This window comes from Octodon degus, unplaced genomic scaffold, assembly GCF_000260255.1.
Source record: "Octodon degus isolate 3935 unplaced genomic scaffold, OctDeg1.0 scaffold00015, whole genome shotgun sequence".
Lineage (NCBI taxonomy): Eukaryota > Metazoa > Chordata > Mammalia > Rodentia > Octodontidae > Octodon > Octodon degus.
Window position 1 is genome coordinate 21,417,901 of NW_004524591.1, and position 9,409 is coordinate 21,427,309.

The 9,409-nt window shown below is 39.3% G+C and overlaps 1 pseudogene; it reads left to right on the forward strand.

Annotated features, from left to right (window-relative positions):
* The first annotated feature begins 960 nt into the window (after nucleotides 1–960).
* Nucleotides 961–1,585, forward strand: LOC111815352 (annotated as a pseudogene).
* Nucleotides 1,586–9,409: the final 7,824 nt, after the last annotated feature.

The window sequence follows — 9,409 nt, forward strand, 5'->3', positions numbered from 1 at the left end:
CTGAGTCAAAGGTATTTCATAGTAAAAAGGATACAAAATAAAGTTATAAGATAAAAAATAAACATGGGGTGTACAGCATTCAGTCAAGCTGATGTTTTATTTTGGGTTGGATTGGTCTGACTGGGTGCTATATATTTCATGACGGATTACCTGGATAATTTAGATATTCCATAAGTCAAATGTAACTATATTAAATAATAAAATAAAATTATCTAATGTCTATTAAGGGCTTTTAGGTAAAAACCTTTGAGGAGTATCTCTGACTGTCAGTCAACAACTGCGACCCATTCCAGCATGAAGCAGCCAGAGCAGTCATTGCCCATCCTCCCTCATGGCAGTCCGAGTTACTTCTTCAGAGAAATAATACTACAGACAGCCAAATTAGATAAAAACATTATAATCAGTCAGATGAAACTAAATCCTCAAAAAGACAAAATTAAAAGACCAGGTGACCACAATTTAAAAGATAAAAACTGTCACTGGGGGCCAAATCTCAAAACTACCTGGCTAATATTACAACCTAAGAGGCTGTTTAAAAATCAGTGGGGTCCAACAATGGTCTGGCTTTCATAGCCCAAGTTACTCAAAATTTGCCAAACTCTCCAAATTGATTAAAAGCTTCACTGTGCCTATAAACCTCAGAGATCAGGCCAAATAAAATAAATAAATAAATAAATAAATAAATAAACCAGACTCTAGAATTCATTTTGGATAAAATCTCTTTAAAATTGGCAAAAGCTGGGCAAGTTTCTTTCCTTGTGCTGTCTAAGGGCCAAATATTCCCTTTGTCTCTAAAATTTCCCCTTTCAAGACAATGTCTGGGAGACCTCCTCCACTTTTGCTTCACTTAGATATTGCTAACCAAGATCTCATTAAGTCCTTCCAGGCCCTCCAGCCAGTGCTCGTTCCCATCCACTGGGCCTTAAAACCCCACAGCGATCGACTTGCTACAGCCAACAGATGAACAAAAAGTGTGTCAACTGCGGGGTCACGTCCATGCCAAAGTGGATGCACAATGAGATGGGACACTACCTATCCAATGCCTGCAGTCTCTACCACAAGCTTAGAGGCATGAACCGGCCCCTCATCCACAGCTGGCTCCCCATCAAGCTCCAACGCAAGCGGCTTGCCCGAATAGACCTATCCTGTGCCAACTGCCAGACAACCACCACCTTGCTATGGCACCGAAATGCTGAAAATGAGCCCCTATGCAACGCCTGTGGCCTCTACATGCAGCTCCATGGTGTTCCCAGGCTTCTTGTCATGTCAAAAGGGGGGATTCTACCAGAAAAACGAAAACCCACCAACAGTACTTCCAACACCTCTGAGAGCCCACCGCTCTGGCGTCCCTGGCTCCCGCCTACCAACAACACTTCCAGCAGCTCCAGCATTGCCACCAGCAGCAACAATAGAGAGATGTTTCCCAAGCCTACTCCTGACCACTCTAATGTCAGCCTTAAACTGACTATTTGGCCATTCTATTGGTTGATTCCTATGTAACAGTGAGTAATTTCAGTACAGTTCCACACATTACTATGCTTAGATTGCTTAGAACATTAACAATAAGATATTAATCTAATTGTCATAGATGCCCAAATTTAAAAATAATCATAAGTAAAACATAGGTCAATGTGAGACATATTGATATTATGTGTTTGTTTCTTTGGTTTTACCTCCTCCAGATTCAAAAAGTCATTCTGCTTACCTAAGATAATATTGCCTGTTCTAGAGTTCTAAAGACCCACCTACTCAAACTCTATTATTAATTAATGTTACCATGTTGATTTAATAACCTGATCAATGCGCCATCTTAGTAAACCATGTCAGCTACTATAAAGTAAAAAAACAACCTAGTGAGTCAATGATTTGACTCACCCCCTTAAAATCAGTGGGGAATGTTATACCCTGTTAAAATTGACTCCATTTTGTTGCCCTTCTAACCTCGCCAAGTTCCTGTTCTGTATGCACCTACCCCACCCAACTCCTCACCCTTGTGACCCAAGTCTTATGACATCTGTACCCCAAACCTTATCTTGTCCTGCAGAACTCTGCATGATTTCAGCCCCCATCCACCCAATGGGCCCACTCAAGGAACTCATGACCTCAGCACCTCCACCCAACAGGACCACCCCATGAACTAATGACTCACTGTACCCCATGATTGCTGATTCCAGCAACCCACTCAATAAGACCACCTAATGAACTAATGACCTTGCCACTTCTTCCTTTCCACCCCTTCTCTGTTTTTGCAGTTTTCAAGCTTAAATACTGCACCTTGTTAATGCTCGGCATGCCTCTTTGCACCTTGCATAGAGACTGCCTCTGGGTACCAGCTAAAATAAAGCGCTTCTTTTAACTTTTGGACTTGCCTCCTTGTCATCTGATTTTTGAGCTACAACATAGCTGTGTTAATTCAGCAAAATATTCTAAAAGAGTCCAGTAGTCCATAATAGTATTGGGTCTTCTGCTTGACTGGCAATGTCAGCAATTGTTGGCCTGAATGCCCTACAGCTCAACATAACACCATGGCTTTACTTCTTATACTTCGTTTTTATACTTTTCTGCTGGATGGTTAAGACCAAGGTAAAGCAGGACCTATGCAACAAGAGTTGTAGCTTTTGGGTTTGATAAGGTCAGTGAAATGCCCTCAGGATTTATCCTGAGATCCTGTACCTCAGATTGTAGATCATTTGTCAGTGTCAGCCATGTGGATGAGTCACAGCCTTTGCTTGGCCAATGTGCTGTCTGTGAAAGCCTGAGAGAATGTTTTCTCTCCATGTGACTCTCCTTAGGCACACTCTACACCATTGATCACTTTCATCTTTGGCCCCATAATCTCCTTGATCAGAAAATTTGGGACACTATGGAGTTATATGATGTTACAGTACAAGTTCTCATATGTCCTGAGTCTTAATTGGCCTTGGAAGGCTAGGGTAAAAATGTTGGCTTTCCTTGTGGCCCTCCTTTTTCTCTAATTTAATTTTATCATTCTTTATAGCTGAGTAATACTCCATCATATAAAAATACCACATCTTTTTCAACCATTCCTCAGGTGATGGGCATCTTGGTTGTTTCCAAGATTTGGCTATTACAAATTGTGCTGCTATAATCAGAGGCACACATATATCACTATGATATGATGTTTTCAGATCCTCCAGGAAAATTCCCAGTAGAGGAATAGTTGGATTAAATGGGATTTCCAGTCCAAGTTTTCTAAGGAGTCTCCACACTGATTTCCATAATGGTTGCACCAGTCTACATTCCTACCAGCAGTGGAGAAGGGTTCCTTTTTCCCCACAGTCTCTCCAACATTTGTTGTTGGTTGATTCCTTTATAATAGCCATTCTTTCTGGGGTGAGATGATAGCTCAATATTGTTTCAGTTTGCATTTCACAGATGGCTAGTGATGTGGAGCATATTTTCATATATTTATTCACTTCTTTGATATTTCATCCACTGAGAAGTGTGTGTCCATCTCAGATGCGCATTTCTGGACTGGGTCTTTAAATTTTGGGGCCCTAGTGTTTTTTAGTTCTTTATATATTCTAGAGAGCAGATCTTTGTCTGAGTACTTATTTGTCATGATTTTTTTCCAAGTTTGTGGCTTGTCTTTTCACTTTGTTGGCTTGACGTGAAAAAACTTCTCAATAAGAGCAGCTCCCAGTTGTTAATTCTTTTAACTGTTTCCCGTGCGATTTGATTTTTGTTCATGAACTCTTTGCCTACCCCTATGTCTTCAAGAGTTCCTCCTACTTTCTCTTCCAGGATATTTAGTGTTTCTGGAAAACTAAAAATTTTAAAGATGTAAATTGCCTGTACATTATTCTGTGACTCTGATGCAACACTAATTCAAAATCAGCTTGGTAGTAATTTTTTTAATGGAGGTTATGAACAGAATATATTTATTGGCGGAAAGAAAGCTCATGTCCAAGACAGGGACGGGATGGGGTGCCCCAAGCGGGTTGTCATCCAGCAGTAAATTTCATACAGAATGTTTGTTTATTTCAATAGTCCTTGTAAACTTTGTTGTAAAAATAATGCTTAAGAGAAGTTTGGAAACAAAGCAAAGGGGCTTGGCCTCCTAGCTATAAAGGTTAACTTTAAAACAACAGTAACTAAAAACTGTGTTGTGTTGGTATAAACTTGTGGGCAGTGAAACAGAACTGCGTGGGGGAGATTTGCTATTTTAAAGAAATGGTGTCACAAACAAGAGTAAGTGAAAGTAAATGGATAGTCACTTGGTAGGTGATATTTAGAAAATTGAGTCACCATACACATCAAAAATAAGCTATGGGTTCAGACACTATGCTATCTATAAACAAGAAAACTATATGGCACAAAGGGAAAACATGAAATGTTTTCACTAGGTGGGGAAATATTTTTAATATAGGAACCCCAAAGAACAAACTATACAGCAAAAATTGGTTTGACACAATCAAAATTAAAGAGCCCTGTCTAAGCAACCACTCTGCAAGTTATGGTGACATATGGGTGGCAGAGTAGGAGAACATATTTGCAACTTCAAAAAAACAGTGAAGGATTAATCTAGAAAACACAAACAACTCCTATGAATTACCTAGAAATAAAAATGAATATAACACAAAGGTAGACAAAGGTTATGGCTGTACAATTCATAAAAGGAAGACATGGAAGGATAATTGGTATATGAAAAGATTATCAACATCATCAGTTAAGGTGTAATCAGATAATATCAAGTCTCCTGTACTGTAGGTAGGAAAGTCGACGACACGAAGTACTTGGTAGAGCAATGAAACAGAAGTGCAAGAAGTGAAGACTACTAGACACTGTAGGATAAACATCTTGCCTGTAGAAACAATATAGAAAGTAGAATAGAAATAGAAGAATAACCAGATTACTCAATTCTGCCGTGGCATAGATGCTCCCATGTAGTACTAAGGTGGGCCACTAATGCCTGATGCTACCCCCACATACCCTTTATTCCCATGCTAAAAACAATGAAAAATAGCCCCCAAAAGTAGACCTCACCTTTAGGGATGACTCATAGTCCTGCAGGCTGGTGGAGACCTCCTTTGGAGGTAGCTACTTGAGTTAAAAAGGCTCCGTGGAGCTTGATCATTCATAACCAGAAATCCTTGACCTTAAGTGTTGTATGATTTGTAGGAAGACATGTCAAAATGTAAACCTAGCTATATCTGAGTTATCATTCTCATCAGTGATTGCCTCTCTAGACTTTTTGGCTGACTGATCCTGATCTTGAAATTTACCTATGCATGTATATTCCAGCCAAACTCATGTTGGGACCCAGGGAGATAGCTCAGTAGAATAAGCACCTGCCTGCAAGCACAGGATCCTGAGTTCAATCCCTGGTACTGAAAAAAAAAAAAAGAAGGAAAAAAGAAAAAAAATTACTTATGTAGAAGGTAATGAATGACATACATAAGAATGTTCAAATCTCATTGTAGGTAACTAGGTGACATTGGAGCCCAACTTAGCTTCCTTTCATGATGGAATGAATGAGAAAATTGATTTAGTTGGATTTTAAATGTAGAATAAAAATTCTACAGGCAAAGAAGTCAGTGAAAAATCATCCCATAAGAGGAAGCAACATCTAATGAGTGTGATGTTTGGGGAAAAAGATATTTGGGGGTACTTGATATATGTACCTTCCTGAGTGATACGTCAGATCACTATTAACCATGAGGATGGATTGGATGGGAAGGAAGTCATAAAGGAAGAAGATATACAAAATAGCTGAAGTAACTCAGAAAAGAAGCACACACACTTGAAAAGGTAGTGGCAAGAGAAATGAAAAGGGCAAGTCTGATATAATTTTAGGAGGAAAACTTAACAAAACTCAGTTGTGATAAGAATGAGCAAGAAATGATAAACCTGGGATAACTTCACAGTTTGACTTTAAGTATGAATTGAATGTATGCCTTATATTGAGATAAAAATATGAGATAAACATTTTCTGGAGCTAAGAAAGTACAAGATTATTAATAAAAGCAATGAAGTCATTGATTCTGCTTCGCAGAATCTTTAGTGGGTAAGAAAACCACACAAAAAGTTGATACTATATTAGAGTTTCACCATTAGTGATTACTACTGATAATATCATTGGTAACATTATACGAAGATGTACAAGGTAGAGCAGTGGTGTCAGGGAGGGATAACCCAGCCTGTGGAGGTACAGAGTAGAATAGCTAAGAATACAGACACTGGGGTCAACTACCTGGACTAGGATTCTGAGTCTCCCTACAGAAGGATATGCCATTTTTGTGTCTCAGGTTCCTCATCTGCAAAATAGGACAAACAGTAGCAGATCAGCCATAAGGTGAAGTGTGGCTAAATTATAACAGTTCTGGGCACCTAAAGGTACACAAATAAATTGGTTAAGATATCAAGGAGAGGTATATGAAATAAATCAGCTGTAAGCCAAGCTTTGGCACATGCTTGGATGGCTTCCAAAGGGACTGTTAAGATTTGGATATTTTTTGAATGTGTCATGAATCACCCATGTGGTGAGATCTTGGTCCTTGGTGTGCAGATGTAAAGAGGTGGTGGGGCCTTCCGGAGGTGTAGAGTAACAGGTCCCTAAATTGGTGAGGGCATTGCCTTTGGAAGGGACTAAGGTAGCTCTTGTGAGAACCCTGAGTCAATTCTCATAAGAAAGTTGTTATAAAAGAATAAGACTGGTTTTTGTAGTCTCGTTAGCTCCCTCCCCAGGAACGTGTTCTCTTTCTTTTACACATGCTCCCAGCATTGTGATATTTTCCAGCATGAGGTGATGCAGCCAAGGAACTCTCACCACAGCCACCATTATACTGTTCTATTGTAGCCTCCAAAACTTGAGTCAAATAAATCTCTTTACAAATTGCCTTGACTCAGGTGCTTTATTACAGTGACAGAAAACTATCTGATATGTAGACCAACCAGGAACATGTCAAACAGAAGGAAAAGTATGCATGCAAAATCATAGTGAGAAGACAGAAGCTCTGGAGCTATTAGTTTAGTGTAGCTGGAGGGCACTGTGTTTGCCTAGTATTACATATAGAGAGGGATGACATGGGGACTGTGGAATCCTGGTTTGACTAAACCAGACTGTGTCTCTTTTTTGATCCTCTTTATATGGCCTACCCTCTCTTGCTTCTATACTTCTTTTGTCTCTTTTTTCTCTTTGTCTCCCAGGTAACTACTCCTGAATCTATGCATTTGGTTAAGATTTGCCTTCTGTAGTTATGCGTGCATACTAAAAAGCCAAAAGCAAGTTTTTCCTTATTGTTTAAATAGCTCTTGGGTTGACTTCAGTCCTAGAACAGTATGGACTCTCTATCCAACTGAACTCCATAGGGGTTAGGGCTTTGTTCTTAAATGTTCAATTGCATCCTTAGCTAGGACATTCTTCAGTATATGTCTACATATGCTCTCGGTTTACTCTTGGTCATGATTTATATTCTTACACTATTTACCTCATCTGAGGTGTGTATAAGTAGATTTTTCGCATTCACCCACCCTGGGATTTTCATTTTGGTCCTAACTGAATAGATGGCTTTTTCTTCCATTTCACTCTGACTCAGAAAGAAATAACTAGGTACGTTAAAATTCAACTAGTCTCTTTACAGATAAGAGAAGGGATAGCTCTGTACCTTGTCTGTGTTCTTTGATGTAGTTAGCTCTATGCCTGTACCTCTCAGTAGCTGATCCTCTCTCAAACGTAACTGGAAAACTGGAATATTTAGCACAATGCTGAGTGAAACATAAGATTAAAATATTATTTGCTACATGCTGTACAGTTGATAGAGAAACAGAGAAAAAAGAAAACAGACATGAGACACAAATTGAAGACAGAGGGATCATAAAAATGTGATATGAAACTTTACATTGCTAGCAGTTATAGCAAGAGTACAAATAGAGCCTGGAGACAGAACCTACACAAGCAAAGTGATAGAAAAAAGGAAAGCCAAGGTTGAGGAAAACAATCCCATCTTTAAGTCAGTCACTTGGTCAGGATACTGGCTGAGAAGACTGACATGGAACCATGCGAACACTAAAATGCTGATGAGGAGTTGGCAGAGACTGCGTAGCTGCACAACGTACTAACCACAGACCCAATTGTATTTAAGGCATTAGGATCTTGTGAGGTCTCAGGACTTGGGAACTGAAGCAGGAGTTTTATTTGAGGTTATGTGACATTGGGCAGAGCAACTGTCACTTTTCCAAATCCCAGTTTCTTGCATGGTGCTGGGGAGAAAAAAAAAAAAAAAAAACAAAACAGAGAAACTGTCATTCGAGTCCAAGGCATCCAATAGGACTTGAGAAACAAAAAAGATAATGCATGTGAAAGCACTTGATAGAGCTGTAAACTCAACATTAATTAACAGACCACATTATGATCATTGATGCAATGTCACAGGGGAAAAATGTGAACAATAGTGTGTGCTTGCTCTTTCAAGGGTTTAACACACCTGTTGGAACAGGGAAATATCAAGGACAGAGGTCTGACCTAGAGATAAAATTACCAATTCATTCCACTTTCCTTTCAGGGTTCTTATGACAATTAACTTGCCAAGTTTCAACCACAAGCCCATATGTTTGCTAGATCACGTGGGAAAATGTGCCTTATTCAGATTATTTGTTTGTATTAACATTATTAGCACAGAGCTTCATGTATCACACTGGCCCAAATTCAATCTGTCAGGAGGCTTCCCAGCACATGAAGGTGTAAAAGCCTCTAAAACGTACGTGAGTTTTTAAACAGGCGAACACTCAGCTCACCTCCTCCTCAGCAGGTCTTGTTAGTAATAACCTTGGTCCTTACCCAGAATGATATCCATGCTGTTGACAGGTCAGAGACATTCTAAAATCTTGTACAGCCTTCTTAATCATCGAAGGAACTTTCATGTGTACTAATGACAGCCTCAATATTTAATGTACTTTAATTATTTGAGTTATTTGGCAGTTGCTAATCAGTGACCTCACCAAGTGAGATGAGATCATTAATGAGCCAGATCCCCCATTTTCTGAGCATACAGAGAAAAAAAAATATGATGAGTGATTTTCTTCATTTTTTTTTTTACTTACAGTCACAAATAGCATGCTAAGTTCAGACACTAAAATCTAGTCAGTATGACACCCAAATTCCCGGTTATTACTGTGTCTCCCAGACACCACTGCCTACTTCTCTACCTCATCTCTTCTCTTTTTTCACATACCTTGTTTCAGTCACATAGGTTCCTTTTAATTATTTTCCAACTTGTCAACACAGTGTTTCCATTTCCTGTGTGGAGTGGGTGCATGCACACAGAAATTCTGAATGCCTGGTTTTACCTTTGTACTCTTCCTCTATTCTCTCTCTCTCTCTCTCTCTCTCTCTCTCTCTCTCTCTCTCTCTCTCTCTCTCTGTCTCTCTTTGTATTTTAGGGAAGGG